The sequence below is a fragment of the Cyprinodon tularosa genome, unplaced genomic scaffold (assembly GCF_016077235.1).
Source record: "Cyprinodon tularosa strain WSP-4 unplaced genomic scaffold, ASM1607723v1 ctg30, whole genome shotgun sequence".
Taxonomy (NCBI): domain Eukaryota; kingdom Metazoa; phylum Chordata; class Actinopteri; order Cyprinodontiformes; family Cyprinodontidae; genus Cyprinodon; species Cyprinodon tularosa.
The window spans coordinates 7,860,453-7,878,171 of NW_024039008.1; the positions used below are offsets into that span (position 1 = coordinate 7,860,453).

Here is a 17,719-nt window from a genome sequence, read left to right on the forward strand (position 1 = left end):
TCCACGACACCAGCTGGCATCAATGAGGTGTACACTAATGCTGAGGTAGTTCTCATTATAGACAGATGTCTAGTGGTCCCTCGTCAGTGCTAAACACGTCGCCTCAATCAACTTTAGCAGCTTTCTCTGCAGCGTACTGCTCATTTATTCTCCTCCACAGTTAGACGCCACAGGTATGAACACTAGTTCCATGTTTGACTGGTGATAAAATGTCCATCTAGAAACTCCTTCACCTCACTATATCAGAAACTCACAGGTTAATGGTCTTTTTCAAGCAAAGTTTTGAGAAAGCCATTAATTAACAGCTCTTTTTACATAGAAACTAGAACCGATAAGGTATTCTATTGTAAACTAGTAAATATTCAGGTCCTGGGTGAATATGTGGATGTGAACATTTGAAAGTTAATTATTTTGGGCCTGAGTAAATTAGTGAGAGAGTTGCCCTGACAAAAAAAAAAAAGGTGTTTGTATTCATCATTCAGCTAAAAGGTTCTTTTAGCTGAATGATAATCTATTGGTTGGAAATATTCCAGAAACATACATTCAGATGAAAATATCCTCAGATGAAAATAAAAGCAAAGGTAGGACAGATTTAATGAGCTTTGCTCAGTTTTGCTGATTATTCTGGGGGATTTTTTTAAGAGCTCAGCTGCAAATGATCAGAGTTTTGCTAATTCAGTGTCTTGTTGGCTTTCATTAGCAATGCATCAATCAGCCCTGCTACGTGTGTTGTTGAAACCAGGCCCACCAAAACTCCAACTTTATTTGGCCCAGTGTCAGAGCTATGGTCAATAGATATTAGAATGAAGTAGATCATCTATAGAGGAGTCTCAGATGTAGATTTGGGACATATAGAAGTGTGTGTCAGTCTCAGAGTTAGTCAGCTACAAGCTAATTAATGTTGTAAAGTAGCTCCAGTCACCTTTAAAGGCTCTGAATTATAGGGTTAAACTACGGGACATCAAAGAACTCAGTTTAGAGGCTGGAGTCTGTAGTTCAGGGAAAATTAAGTCCTAAAATGATGAAACATGTTTGTTTAAAAAGATAAACAAGATTGATGATGTTGCTGTTATTTTACTGATCAGGTTGAACCTGCTTTAACTCTGTAAAAAGCCTTTGTTTTAAAAATGTATTAAAGAAATCTGACTCTCCTCTAGAAGTTTAAAGTTTCTGCTTTTTAGAGATTTTTGAAAGTATAATTTTCCTTTGAACTAATTCTAATAGTTTTGTTCTTGATTCTGTAGATTTTCTATTTTATACAACTGATTTTATGTTTTATATTCTGCTGTGGATGTTTTTAATTATTGTAATCACTTCTAAACTGATGAATTAGCAGCAATAAAAACCTCATGGATTGAAACAATTTGCTTCTTTTTATGGTTTCATATTAATTACAATCTTCTTCCATGTTTTCTCTGATGTTTTCATACGAACTAAAGCTCTAAAATAAATAGTAATTGCATTCACCTTCTGTCTTCTCCAGTCTTTCCTGTTGCTCCTCCATCAGCATTAATGGTTTTTGCTTTTTAGAGCCTGAGTTCAAATCTGGCCATTGGATAAATCCTCCTTTGCTTGTTGGAGAACTTAGATCAGGAAATAATGTAGGTACGTATTCTGGCCCAGTTGGTTCGGCACCTGATAAAACAAGTGTTTCAGTTGCTATAACTGTGTGTGTCCAGAGCCGCTACAACCAAGCAACTAGAGGAATGAAGGATCTAACTATGGCTGTGTTCACAATGCAGCCTGAAGGGACCCAAGTATGATTTTTAATTCATTTGTTGTTGTGTTGCCCATATGCGATCTGTATCTGATCTTTTCATGACAGTCTGAACAATAAAGATCAGATTTCTTTTTCAAAATGCAACCCAGGCCACTTGGCTATGTCCTGAATCCGATATGTATCTGATCTTTTTAAATGCGACCTGTGTCTAAACGGCCAGGTTACATTCATCCGACCGAGATAGATAGAAGGAACAGGGATAGGACAAAAGAGAAGAGGTTAGGAAGGAAAGGAAGATGATAGAAGAAAAGAGAAGGTGGGAAAAGCAGAAAGGTGGAAACTGAATAGAGGTTAGATGGAATGAAGGGAAGGGAAGAGAAAAGGATAGAAGACGAGACTGAATAAAATTATTTTATTTAAAAAGAAAGTCCTTCTCTATATATATATATAGATAACTAGATAGATATATTTATTAGGGAGATTCACTGAGCCTCGTGTGTTTTTTGGCTACATTTGGAGATAAAGGTTTGGCTCTTTATCTAAATACAAATAATCAAGTACATTGCATGTTTGACCACGTCTGCCATAAAACATATTTACATAAAATGATTAGATTTTAAAATAATTCAATTTTTTTTTAAATTAAAAAAACTGCCATGTCCCCTTTGCTGTGTTCTTCTGAAATCAGTTTATGATTATAATAAAAAAAAATGAATTATTCAGTTTTAAGTTATTAATAAATAGTACAGTCTGTGTGGTTCAAAGTACTTTAATACTGAAATTAATAAAAAACCAAATTGAATCAGCAGAGATATCTGGAAGAGGGTCCAACGGGTCTCATCAGAAAGAACCAGAACGACATGCAGACTGCAGTGAGTGGGCGGAGCCAAGATACCTGGACAGGTGAGGAACAGTTTGGACAACATCCTGAGGTATTTATTTGCCCTTCTAATATTTAGTTTGGATTTCATGCGATGGATCATCATAACATGAACTCTTTATGGAGAAATATGCCCAGTGCAACCGGCTGCTTTCAGAGATAACCTAATGTCTAGATACCTGTTGCCTGAAGGCCTTTTAGGTTTGTTGGAGAACATTCTAGAAATAACCCGACAGGAAAACCAAGGAACAGAGCAGACATTGATGCATGTTGGTGGTAAACTTCAATATAGCAGTATCTGACCTCTAACATCAGGCAAGTGCAGCGTCTTGCCCAATGACACAGAGACGTACGGAGCTGCAGCTTGAACAGACAAATCCCTCCTCCTGAGCCAGCTTATGCTACTGTAGGGATGACTGAAATTGCTGCTGCAAACCCACAAAGAATTCACAGTGCCTCTTAGCTTCACTCTGGAGGAGCTGCAGAGATCTACAGCTCAAGTGGAATAATCTGTCAACAGGATAGAAATCAGTCATCCAGAAATAAGCCTCTATTAAAGTCTGAAATTTGACATTAAAACCCCATATTATTGGGAACTGCGTTTAATTATAATTGGGAACATTTATATTTAAATCTTTACCCTCATTTCAGTCTTTAAAATATGTGGATATTTATTTGTACAATCATTGCATCGTGACGGCACAGAGATGCTATGGATGGTGAGCTAGAATGTCCTGCTGCAGGGTCAGATTATGTTTCTGAATGCTTTTAGTTTTACCCTAAATATGTAAAACAAAATTGAATTTTTAATGCAATTAATCTAAACCTTAGAAAAGAAGTGCTTTTTCTAGCTTTTAATTTCCCCACACATTCCAAATTAGTCAATCCTTATTCTTCAAAACAACTCAAAATAAGCCTAATTATAGAGAAAAGTGTTAAATGTTTAAATGTTTTCCTGGTCCTACAATAAAGGGGGCAAATATAAATTACAGGCACTTCTGATATTGGTTTGTGAAGATTTTTAAAAGCCATTTAACATTTCCTACCATTTTACAAACCTGCAGTACGACTGGATCCTTTGCAAATAATCTCATTTAAATGGAAGAAAGTTTGTGGCTTTAGCGTTACAAAAATGTGAAAATAGAACATGTAAAATTACACACAAGGATCGTTTTCAATTAGAAACTGTTCAATATCATTTTTTCTAATTTTTCTTGGTCATTTGCAGAAAGACGTGCTTCAGCACAAAAAAGGGAGTAAGGAGATACTTTTATTAAGATGAAATACATTTTTTAGAGAACTCTGCAGATAAAAATCACAGTTTAATAACCACCTTTTCTTCCCTTGAAGAAAAGACTTAAATAAGCATCATGGATTCTATGGGATGATGAATATTTGGTCCAGGCAGGTTAGGTCAGAGAGGATCAGCATAAAGGAGTCGCTTCTAAGAGTCCACAGAGATCCTGGATCAGCAGCTCAGCTTCTCCTGGTCAAAGGAACCTTTTCTTCCAGGTTGGTTTCAGCATCTGCTGCTCAAACTGAAGAAAACATTTTATTTTGTCATTTTTTTACACACAAGTGTAAACAAAAATAAATTTCATTAAGTACAGCTCTCTAGACTATTTCATTGTTTTAAAGTGCAGCCTTGATAAAGGTGAGCAGCAGTGATAAAAACACTGTGATTAAAAAAAGTGATGTAAACATTTGACTGTATAGTTACAGCTCAAACATTTCAGGGTTTTTTTATAACCTATTTTACATAACATTTAGCAGTCTAATGGCGGTGGGGAAGAAACTGTTCTGGAATCTAAAAAACAAAGCAGATCAAGAATCTACTCTTTGACAAATGTACTAAATATTCACCTTCCAGCAGAGAACCAGAAGGCTGAAGACCTGCGTCTCACCAGAGGGGTTTCAGTTGGAGGTTCGGCTTCTGGGAAGGCCACCTTCCAATCTTCTTTGTCGCTTCCTTCCTCTCATCCTGTTTTTTGGAATCCGATGGGCGAACTTAAGCTTAAGAGCTTCAGCGATGAGACCTGCTGGGTCTGACTGCTCTTTGCACCAGAAAAACGATCTAGAAATAAGTAAAAAAATGTCTTAAATCAAGTGTAGTTACCCTTAATTTGAGCAGGTAAACGAGATAGTTTGCAAATGTAATGAGTTGTTTTACTCTTAAAATAAGATATTTAAATAAAATACACTTGAAATAAGACAATGCAATTGTGTTTTCCTTTTTTAAAAGTAAATTGTCTTGTTCCATTGGCAAAATGTATCTTTAACCTCCTCAGTCAAAAAACAAATACAATTATTTTAAGAAAAAATTACTTATCTAGATTTTGATTTCTTCCAATGTGGTTTTCATTTTGACTACAGCTTCCTCTAAATGGCTTTAAATGCAAAAGGAGAACATTTTAATAGAGTCCCAATTAAAGTTTATACATATTTATGTATAAACTCCTATTGAAAGTGCGAGACAAACCTTTTCACAGACTGCAGCTTCACCTTGTCTTTCTCCTTTAGGATGTCCAGCATGCTGGGGATTTCTGCAGGCCTTGAAACCTCAACCATCTGCTCATCTTTCTTCTTCCTCTCCTCTCTTGTATCAGCTCTATGGAGGAAAATGTTCCCTGCAGTGCTGGCCTAGATGGGGGAGGTGGAGGGGGAGCAGAAGGGAGGTTTCCTGAAGGTGTAGGAGCCCTACTAGCAGCAGCTGGAGTAAAACATGAAGCAAAGCATAAAAAGATGTTGCTCAGGTGGGGATCTGCTGCCATCTAGTGGAAACATTACAGGAGAACGTTAATAAACCATCAGTTCATGGAAAAAAAAAAAAAGATATATATATATACACTATATTGCCAAAAGTATTTGCTCACCTGCCTTGACTCACATATGAGCTTAAGTGACATCCCGTTCCTAATCCATAGGGTTCAATATGACGTCGGTCCACCCTTTGCAGCTAGAACAGCTTCAACTCTTCTGGGAAGGCTGTCCACAAGGTTTAGGAGTGTGTTTATGGGAATTTTTGACCATTCTTCCAGAAGCGCATTTGTGAGGTCGCACACTGATGTTGGACGAGAAGGCCTGGCTCTCAGTCTCCGCTCTAATTCATCCCAAAGGTGTTCTATCGGGTTGAGGTCAGGACTCTGTGCAGGCCAGTCAAGTTCATCCACACCAGACTCTGTCATCCATGTCTTTATGGACCTTGCTTTGTGCACTGGTGCACAGTCATGTTGGAAGAGGAAGGGGCCAGCTCCAAACTGTTCCCACAAAGTTGGGAGCATGGAATTGTCCAAAATGTCTTGGTATGCTGAAGCATTCAGAGTTCCTTTCACTGGAACTAAGGGGCCAAGCCCAGCTCCTGAAAAACAACCCCACACCATAATCCCCCCTCCACCAAACTTTACACTTGGCACAATGCAGTCAGACAAGTACCGTTCTCCTGGCAACCGCCAAACCCAGACCCGTCCATCAGATTGCCAGATGGAGAAGCGCGATTCGTCACTCCAGAGAACGCGTCTCCACTGCTCTAGAGTCCAGTGGCGGCGTGCTTTACACCACCGCATCCGACGCTTTGCATTGCACTTGGTGATGTATGGCTTGGATGCAGCTGCTCGACCATGGAAACCCATTCCATGAAGCTCTCTGCGCACTGTTCTTGAGCTAATCTGAAGGCCACATGAAGTTTGGAGGTCTGTAGTGATTGACTCTGCAGAAAGTTGGCGACCTCTTCGCACTATGCGCGTCAGCATCCGCTGACCCCGCTCCGTCAGTTTACGTGGCCTACCACTTCGTGGCTGAGTTGCTGTCGTTCCCAAACACTTCCATTTTCTTATAATACAGATGACAGTTGACTGTGGAATATTTAGGAGCGAGGAAATTTCACGACTGGATTTGTTGCACAGGTGGCATCCTATCACAGTTCCACGCTGGAATTCACTGAGCTCCTGAGAGCGACCCATTCTTTCACAAATGTTTGTAAAAACAGTCTGCATGCCTAGGTGCTTGAATTTATACACCTGTGGCCATGGAAGTGATTGGAACACCTGATTCCAATAATTTGGATGGGTGAGCAAATACTTTTGGCAATATAGTGTATATACATATATATACATTTTTTTTTTTTACTACTTTTCAAGGCTGCACTTTAAAAAAAAAATGAAATTGACCAGAGAGCTGTTCCAAGCTAAATTTCTTTTTGTTTTACACTTGTGTAAACTTTATGACAAATAAAATCTGTCAAAGATCTAAGATGACTTCAAAGCAGGAAGAAGGAGAAGGGAAGTCCACTATTTCAGAATGATAAACTTCACTGGGCATTGGCAGAGAAACTGACAGATGGATTAAAATTCAACAGGAGAACAGATAAAAATTGGAAAATACTGAGTCCAAACTATGTGGATGTGAAGATGTAACATTCAGCAGAATGGGTTGTTGACTGTTTCAGAAAGTCTTTAATTTCGGCAAAAGTTCCAAAAATCGTTCGAAGAATCTGCCAAGGCTCAGCAGCAGATCAGGGTGGTCTGCACCTGCCTCCCGGAGCTGGGCACGGAATAAACGCCTCTGAAAAACTCCCGGCCCAAACAGAGCAAGCGATCTTCATCACAACGTCCACGACATGCTTCATATTTAAAATACTGACGCACAGCTGTTGTCGATGAATGATGCAGAAATAGTATAATAATAAGTATAATAGTAATAGTATAATAATATAAACAGATTATTGTTGCTGTTGAAGCACTTAGTCACGATGACCGTGGATAAACTGCTGTTATCAGCAGCAGGCCATCTGAGGGCTCTGATGGATGAATGGCGGTGCTTTCTGAGTTCAACACAGTTTCTACGTCCTTTGATCCCATCTTCAGGTCAATCTGCCGTCTGTTCAACCTTTGACCCCTGACTGAGAGTTTATCATCGCAGTAAAGCTATATGACACAGCAGTTTTAGCTTTTAAACCACATCAATATGTTTCAGTAAAGTGCCGTAAGTGTTGTTGGCTGTAGGTTGATGGTGAAGGCTCCCCTGGTTTAACCTATCGGCCAAAGTTTAACGTTGCAGACATTTTTACAAAGATTATGAATGCCTAGACTTGAAACTTATGTATATATTTTTTTATTACGAAAAACCTAAAATTGTTAGAGACTTTAAAGACAATAACTACATGTGTAACTCTGTCCTGCCAGTAGATGGCGCTCTCACAGGCTCTCGTTCATACCTTGTACCGTTTACCATCCGGTTCCTGGGACTAATGTCTCTGAGCTGTTGATTCGCACAGAGTGGATCAGTTTAAAAGTCTAGATTTTCCCAAAATTTAATTTTCATAAACAATAATCTGATAAAGCTATAATATCGATTAATAGCTCAGCCTTAGATCAAACTGATCCACAGTGCACAGAATGCATAAATGCATCCATTTTTTATAGGATGTAGTTTTGCTATTTATTTTTATTTATTTAACAGTGTCCTGTCTGGCAATGTGGCAATAAGAATAATTGTCTTGATGCCAAAAAGAGCCCAAACAGATTTTACTTTCACAAGTGTAGCAGTACGGCTATTGCCATAATGTTCCACTTGTTTCATGCATATAAATTGCTTTATTATAATTATGCAGGGAGCTTTACAGTTTATATAGACACTGCAATGTAAATAGAGCAGAAAAACAGAAGAAGAAAAGGAAAAAAGAAAAAAAGAGGATGAAAGAAAGAAGAGATAGAAAGGAGATAATGACAAGTTTTGCTATTTAGAAATGCTCTAGAGATTAAAGGACATTCAGGACCATAATTACAGGATTTATTGCCAACCTGGAGTAATTTCTGGTTGTAAATGCACAAATAGGGTGACGGTAAAGAGTGCTACCAGAGGAGAGCGGCTAATGCTAATAATTGCTTAGCATTAGCAAACATTTAACTTACCTATCCAGAAGAAAAGCAGTTGGTGGTGAAGAGATTCCTTTCATTTCAATGTAGGCATAGTAACCAGAAGTGAATAGTTATTTATTTTGGATCCTTTTTTCATTAAAGGTGATATTTTGATTCTGCACAATTATAAAAGTTATTTTCTTTTCTAATAATTGTTTTGATAGGAAATTCATAGCTACAATCTACAGATATAAATGTCAAATTCTAAATTAGTTCCAGGAACCAAACGCTTATGTTTCTGTACCAGCCTTCTCAGCATAACAACAAATCATTTTTTTTATATTTTTCCCAGTGCGGGAGCATTGTAACCAACATTTTATTTGTATTTGATAACAAATTATTTAAAAAATGATTTACACAAAATATTTTTTTTTTCAATAAAATTTAAACTTTTTTCTGTGTCACAGTAGACCTTTCGTGTGAATTTTGAAAATTTATTGTTTTAATGAAATTTTCTGAACCACTTTTCGGTGGATCTATATGTTTATATTAATAATCATGATGATAAAGTTGTAGCAATGACCCTTTCAAGATTACGGAAAAGGATTAGGGCCAGTGGAAAAAAAAAAAGTTAACTGATTTTTAAATTTTATTTCAGTTTAGTATGGGGGGAAAAAGTCAGAATTCTGAGAATAATGTCAGAATTCTGACTTTTTTCCCATATTAAACTGAAATAAAAGTAAAAAATCAGTTAACTTTTTTTTTTTCCAGTGGCCCTAATCCACTTTATTTTCTTTTTTCTTTTAAAGAATTCACAGATAAAACGAACATTATCATTGAATATAAAAAGCAGCGGGTTTATTGTTTCTGCTTCCTGCATCTCGCTGTTTTAATTACCGGTAATAAATGCATTTGGTCAGGCTTTACTCATCGCTCTGCTCTCGGTGCGTTCTGATTTAATGTCACGCTTTCTGTCCTCCTTCCAGAACATTCAGAAGATGCTCGGACTCGCTCCCTCCAGAGCTGCCACCAAACAGGCGGGCGGCTTCCTGGGACCTCCTGCCCAGGCGGCAAAGTTTTCCTAATCAATAATTTGGATGGGTGAGCAAATACTTTTGGCAATATAGTGTATATATATATATATATATATATATATATATATATATATATATATATATATATATATATATATATATATATAAAATTAACAGGATCAAGTAATAAAAATATATTAAAAATAAACACATAAAATACTGTACTGAACAGGGTTTTTACAAACATAAATATCATACATTTAAAGAACATATAATAAATATATATCTGTGGACAGTATTTTTACTGTATACATATATATATATTCATATATATATATATATATATATATATATATATATATATATATATATATATATATATATATATAGTCCCCTTTAATAGCAAATAAATGTCACTTTTATAATGGTTTAAAAATAGGAACTTTTGTGTAATTACCCCTGATATATAATCCGAATAGTCTACATGAAACTTCAAAGTGTTACCTTTAATTTGAAACCTGGATTATGCTTCTACACCAAGAGGTTGCCACACAATAAGCCTTTTCTGTCAGTATTCCATATTTTATTATAACAATAATATTCATATTATAAAAGTATGTATGTAAATATAAATAAATTAGGACTGTGAAATAATTAATCACACCCAAATAAAAGTGTTTATTTATATATATATATATATATATATATACATAATTTTATTTATATATATATATATATATATATATATATATATATATATATATATATATATATATATATATATATATATACACATATATACATATTTATACATATTTATATATATTTATATATATATATATATATATATATATATATATATATATATATATATATATATATATATATATATATATATATATATATATATATATATATACATATTTATATATATATATATATATATATATATACACACATATTTATATATATAGGTATCTATATAGATATCTATATAGATATCTATAGATATATCTATATATCATGTTGCCATTCAGTACACTGAGTTTTAATAGCATATATTTAACATAAATACCTTGTGCATGTGTATATTTATTGCACCTGTATGTTCTATTCAATGTTCTTTTCATATGAAATACCATGGTTATAATTATTCATAAGTGTGCAGTATCATAACTACATGTCTGACTTTTGTTTAACAAACCAAACAATTAGACAATTCTTCTTCTTCTTCTTCTTGTCGAGTTTTATGGCGGTTGGCAACAAACTGTTAGTAGCATTACCGCCACTTACTGGTATGGAGTGTGGTTCGTGATGGTTTAAATATTGATCCTGATACATTCTACCCTAACTTCTTCTAAACATACATTCACACATTCACACTTAAAAATATAAACATATTTGTGCACAGCTTTGTATATCATTCCTTCACTCACAAACACACTTACTATAATTAAATTCTATGGAATAATTTCGTTTTCTTTAGAAATCGAATAATTATTTGTATGTGTTTACTCCCTAAATTTTTCCTCAGTATATCTAATAAATTAACCTTCTCCTTAATGTCTTCAAACTCTCTTCTCATATATCTTCTCTCTTTTTCATATTTATGACATTCTAATATAACATGTTCTATGGTTTCATATTTATCACAGAAATCACATTTGCCCGTTTTATGTTTTTGTATTTTAAAAAGTGTATAATTAAGTCCTGTATGACCAAATCTTAACCTTGTTATCACTCTTTCCTCCTTTCTATTTCTTCTTCCATTTCTTCTTTCTCCTACCATCTTCTGAATTTTATAAAACCATCTTCCTGTTTTATCTTCATCCCACCTTTTTTGCCAAATTTCCATAAGTTTCTCTTTAATAATACTCTTTCCTTCTGATTTACTTATTTTAACTATAAAACTAATAGAATGTTCAATTGCCCTTTTTGCCATTTTATCTGCCCTCTCGTTTCCTTCCACCCCAATATGTGCTGGAACCCACACAAATGTAACTATCAGCCCCATGTTTCGTATTCTGAACAGTGTATGATTTATTTCTAATAAAATGTCCATCCTACTATCTGTTTGGTTATTTTTTAAACTTAACAATGCAGAGCTTGAATCTGAACAAATGACTGATTTTAACGGTTTTATGTCTTCTACCCATTGTAACGCTAATAATATTGCCAACATTTCTCCTGTGTATACTGATAATCCATCTGTAATCCGTTTTCCTATTTTTATATTGAATTCTGGTACTATAAATGCTATTCCTAGTTTCTCAGTTATTTTTGATGCATCGGTATAAATTTGAATATATTGATAATAACTGTCTAAATGTAACTGTACTAAATTGATATCTACCGTGTACGATTTATCTTGTTTCTTTTCCATTAGTGACATATCTACTGTTGCTTCTGGTAGAATCCAGGGAGGTATAATTGATATTGGTGTTGTTTGACTCATTTCTAAACTATTCATTTTAAATTTTTTTATTTTATTTTCAATTGTCCATCCAAAACTCCTCATTTCTTTCTTTTCTTTTTCCCAGCATGGATTTAAAATGTCCAAAGTTGGGTGATCCCCATTATTTCCTTGTAAATTTAACCAGTAATTGATTTCTAATTTTGTTCTTCTTAAATCTAATGGCATTTCTCCCATTTCTATTTCTAATGCTGCTGTTGGTGTGGTTTTAAATACTCCAGTACATAATCTTAGTGCCTGATGTTGGATAATGTCTAATTTGGTTAGATGTGTTTTAGCTGCTGAACCGTAAACTAAACAACCAAAGTCTATGTTGGATCTAATCATACTTGTGTAAATCTGTTTTAGTGATTTCCTATCTGCTCCCCAGTCACTGCCAGCCAAACATCTCAAAATATTCAAGATTTTCTTACATTTATCAACAACTTTTTGTATATGTATATGCCATTTTAATTTTTCATCAAACCATAATCCTAAAAGTTTTATACACTTTACCTGCTCTAACTCTTGTTTATATAATTTTAATTTTATTTCCTTGTTTATTTTTTTCTGAGTAAATAACATTACTTTCGTTTTATCAACTGAGAATTTAAATCCCCATTGCAACGCCCATTTCTCTATTTCAATAATAACCTTTTGTAATTTTTTAACAATAAAATCAACATTTTTCCCTCGTTTCCAAACAGCTCCATCATCTGCAAATAGTGAACACCCCATGTCTTTTTCAATATCTTTAAATACATCGTTTATCATAATTGAGAATAATAGTGGACTTATAATACTCCCCTGTGGAGTTCCATTTTCTACTTTATATTTTCCTGAGGTAGTTTCTCCTATTCTAACTTTTATTTTCCTATCTGTTAAAAAGTCTTTAATCCATTTAAATATTCTCCCTTTAATACCAATCTTGTATAATTTAATTAATAATCCATCCACCCACATCATGTCATATGCCTTTTCTATATCAAAGAATATAGCCACTACGCTTTCTTTATTTACTTGTGCTCTTCTAATTTCGTGCTCTAAACAGAGCGTTGGATCGTTAGTGCTCCTCCCTTTTCGAAAACCACTTTGATATTTTGATATATATCCTTTACTATTTAGATAATATACTAGTCTATTATTAATCATTTTTTCCATTATTTTACATAAATTAGATGTTAAGGCTATTGGTCTGTAGTTTTCTGGGTTTGAATGATCTTTCCCTGGTTTGGCTATTGGTATAATAATTGATTCCTTCCAGTTCAACGGTAATTTTCCCTCCTCCCAAATTTTATTATATAGGTGTAATATTATATCTTTAGATTTTTCACTAAGTTGCCCTATCATTCTACACCAGATTTGGTCTTTACCTGGTGCTGTGTTTTTTGTCTTTTTAAGTGCATTGTTCAATTCCGTTTTTGTAAACTCAACATTTAACAAATTATTTGTTTCTTCAACGCTCTGTATAAAATCTTTATATTTAATTTTTGTATTTTCTCTACCTTTTCTTCCATTTTCACTAATATTATTTGAACTATGAATTTTACTGAATGTTCTTGCCAATATTTCAACTTTATCTTCATCTCTTATTATATTTGTATCATCTATTTTTAGTACAGGATAGTCAAACTCTCTTTTAATACCATTCATTGTTTTGATTACCTTCCAAATTTTCTCTATTTTTGTTTCTTTCCCTATCGTATTACAGAATTTTTTCCAATATTCTCTTTTTGCATTCTTTATAGTTCTCCTTACTATTGCTTGTTTTCTTTTATAATCAATTAAATTTTTATAAATTGGATTATGTTTGAGTGTCTTAAATGCTTTATTTCTTAACTTTATTGCTTCTTTACACTCATTTGTCCACCATGGAACCATTTTCTTATCATTCTTACTCCCTGATTTCTTTATAGAATTATCTGCTGCTTCCATTATTATTTTACCAATTATTAAATTTAAATCATTTATATCCATACTCATGTCTACTTTTTCTAAGTTTATTTGACTCAAATATCTAAATTTAGTCCAGTCAGCCTTATTAAAATTATACTTTTTCCCAATTTTAATATTCCTATTATTTAAATTTAGCCCTACTCTTACTATTATGGGGTAATGATCGCTACCTATTGTAGATTTTTTATCAATGAACCAATCACAAATACCAGCTAAAACATTTGAGACAATTGTTAAATCAATAACTGATTCCATCCCTGTTCTTATATTGATTCTTGTTCCCTTTCCATTATTAATACATACTAGATTTTTCATTTCCATTATTTCTTCTACAACTTGTCCGTTTTTATCATTACATTTACCCCACACTGTACTATTTGCATTAAAATCTCCACACCAAATTACCTTCCCTTCCAAATATTCAGTTAACTCCTCCATTATTTCAATCGATAATGTTTTACATGGATTATAAAAATTTATTATTTTTAATTTACCTTCTTTTTCCCATATCTCAATTACTACATATTCTAGTTCTTTCCCTTTCCCCAATATCTGATATTGTATTCCTTTTTTGATAAATATTGCACATCCTCCTCCACTTCCCTCTGCTCGATCTCTTCTTACACCATCATATCCTTTGATCACAAAATCTAATGATGTTTTTAACCATGTTTCCTGAACACAAACAATTTCCGGTTTTTCTTCCAGCTCATCAATATAACCTTTAAGTTCCTGTCCATTAGCGATTAAACTTCTAGCGTTCCATTGTAGTATTAACATGAACCGTTTTCACCCGAAGGTCCTGGTCTCCCATCTTCCTCCAACTTTTTATTTATGTTCTCCCATGATCCCTCTTTAAATCCCAAAAACTTTTCAGCTCCTCTCACTATTATTTTAATCTTCTCAGTTTTGTGTTTGGCTTGGTCAGTGCAGTTGATAACATAAGCTATGAATAATATTAGTTTTTCCACTGGAATTGTGGCTTTTTCTTCTGTCTGTACTTTGCTTTGTTGTGTAGTCTGTCTCACTGTTTGTTTAATCTCTCTTGTTTCCTGTTCCTTCACATTCTTAACTGCTTCTGCATAGCTTATGTTTTTAGTTGTTTTAATCTGTACGATTTCTTTTGCCCTTTTCCTTACTTCGCATCCTCCAAACGTGACTCTATGGCTCCCTCCACAGTTACAACATTTTTCTTGTTCTTCTTTACACTCTTCTAATTTGTGATCTTCTCCACATTTTGGGCATCTTTGCCTCCCTTTGCAGACTGCTGCTATGTGTCCATATCTTTGGTATTTGAAACACCGAAGTGGTGGAGGTACATATGGTCTGACCTGAAAATTGAGGTATCCTATTTTGATGTTTTTTGGCAGCTCTTCATCTTCAAATTCAATAAGGATTGACAAGCTTCCTACTCTTTCTCCATTCACTGTTTTTGATAATCTTTTCAAGTTGTTCACCTTTGCACCCACAACACTTCTCTTGATTTTATCAAGATCTTCATCAAGAGGGATCCCATAAATCACTCCTCTAATTTTTTTATTTTCTCCCATGATTTTTTTCTCCAGAACAGTTCTTTTGCAGATACTCTCCACATTTAAAGCCTTATTCTTTTGTTCTATATCTTTACATATCACCAATAGGTTTCCGTCTCTCAAAATCTTTACCATTTCAACATCTCCAATTTTCTTTTTTATTTCTCTTGATACCACAATGGGACTGATTTTATCCTTTTCTTCCTCATTTTTAAGTTTTAATATTACTTTAAATTCCTCCCTCACAACTTTCCTCCTAACCACCCTTTCTTCTTTTCTTCTGAGCTACTTCCTTCCAATTCCCGTTTATTACCTTGACTGTCACCTTTTCCCCTTCCTTCATCAGTTTTATTTCTTCCACGACCTCTCCCTCTCCCTCTTCCCGCAGGCGTCCACCCTTCAAAATCCTCGTCTTCCTAATTTCCTATCTCCATTTCCATCCGAACCATTCACATACCAGTTTATGCCAAATCCGCCTTCTCTCAAGTGATGTTTCTGCTTTGAATTTTTCCGCGTCCAACACAAACGTTCGCCACACGTGCTCCTGATCGACCTGCTTGACAAGTTCCACGCTGTGAGCTTGCGCCGAGCCCCCGGCAATTAGACAATTCAGGAAGTTATGGTTATTTAAGTTTTTTTTTTTTTTTTTTTTTTTTTTTTTTTTTTTTATTGAAAACTTCAAAATTTACAGACAAACATGGCTGCATAGATTTCGTTTCTTCAAGTTAGGTTACATAGAAAATATAGCCAGGGGGAACAACTCTTCACACAGATTGAAATATATCTATAACATAGACTTGCTATAGAGGGCTGTTAACATAAACATCAAAGACATAAAACCAAATAAATAAATAAAATAGAAATTTATAAGGATAATTTTAAAATAAAAACAATAATATAGGTAAAGGAAAATAAGAAAGTATAACATGAGGGGAGAATTCAGTCTTTGTTTTAGCTGTTTACTTCTGTAGGGAAGCGTTTTAGGGTATCATATATTTTTTGTGCTTTAGAACCTTTCAGAAACTTTAATGATTTTATATATAGCTTAAACTCGTTTAAAAAAACAACAAGTTCGGGAGATGATTTGACAATTCTACATTTATGAATGAAAAATTTAGCTAGACATACAATCGTATTAATACAGAGCTCATCAGTTTTACTTTGCAATATTAGACCAAAAGTGATATCGTCCCTGGAAATAACGGTTGGGAATGAAAATTGTTGTTGTTTAATCCACCTATGCAAATCACTCCAAAATGTTTGCACCACTGAACATGAGAAGAAAACATGGTCCGTAGTTTCAATGTCATTTTCACAGAACGTACATGTGTTATCATCTATACCAAAGCGAAGTCTCAATAATTCTTTAGAGGGGTAAATGTTGTTCATTATTTTGAAGTGTGTTTCTTTCACCTTTGGGGGTATAGGAAGTGCTAGATACATTGTTCTTAGTTTAGTTATTGAGCTTTTATCAAATTTTTGTAGGATGTTATTTTTATTTTGTCTTTCAGGGTAAAGGTATTCATTAAAACAGTTTCTGATAAAATGGTTAGTGCATTTCCTATCCATAATGTTAATCCCTTGAATTGACAGAGTAGCTAATTGTGGGTGAATTGGATGATATGCCAAAGTATTTTTGATTAAAAAAACAAATTCCTGGGGTAGTGCTCTATGTAATTTGTTAAAGTCTGACTCTAAAGGTTTGAAATGATGTTTAATGCAAAATTGTTTATAATTATAAAAGGCTCCGTTGGCATCCATTAAATCTACTATGGACCATATATTTCTCCCATACCAATCTTCAAAGAACAAAGATTTGTTGCGGTGCAGAATATATCTGTTGTTCCAGAGAACAGTTGTGTGGGGTGAGAAGTTATGCACATATAACATTTTCCAGTACAAGAGGATTTGTTTGTGAAACTCTGATAGTGTTATTGGCAATCTGTCAACATTAAAGTCCGCTCTAAGAAGAAAATCCAATCCTCCAATTTTCTTGAACAAGGACCTTGGAATACAAAACCAAAAGGAGTTGCTGTGTTTGATCCAAGATTTTAACCAATTTATTTTTATGGTCCCATTTAGACAGTCAAAATCAATAACTTTGAGACCCCCATCTTTTGCGTCTTTAACCATACTGCTTTATTCATATAATGTGGTCTATTTCTCCAAATGAAATTTAGGTTGATTTGGTTGATAGATTTAATTAATCTTTTTGGAATGGCATTGGAATAAGCCGGGTAGATACATCTAGATAAGCATTCCATCTTAGTTAGGTAGATCCGTCCTAGTA

General features: G+C 34.1%; 2 long non-coding RNA genes across 5 annotated transcripts; one reads left to right on the plus strand and one right to left on the minus strand.

Moving 5' to 3' along the window:
* The first annotated feature begins 10 nt into the window (after positions 1-10).
* Positions 11-5,386, plus strand: LOC119787682. Of its 4 annotated transcripts, none has more exons than XR_005281354.1 (4): positions 11-1,757; positions 2,527-2,623; positions 5,207-5,253; positions 5,287-5,386. It is a non-coding gene; the product is annotated as an uncharacterized LOC119787682 (long non-coding RNA). The 4 variants fall into 4 exon arrangements; XR_005281352.1 differs by having other exon boundaries at positions 2,530-2,623; XR_005281353.1 differs by lacking the exons at positions 5,207-5,253; positions 5,287-5,386 and having other exon boundaries at positions 2,527-4,150.
* Positions 3,809-5,401, minus strand: LOC119787683. Its single transcript, XR_005281355.1, has 3 exons — positions 5,080-5,401; positions 4,464-4,674; positions 3,809-4,138 (listed from the first exon to the last, which is right to left on the minus strand). It is a non-coding gene; the product is annotated as an uncharacterized LOC119787683 (long non-coding RNA).
* Positions 5,402-17,719: the final 12,318 nt, after the last annotated feature.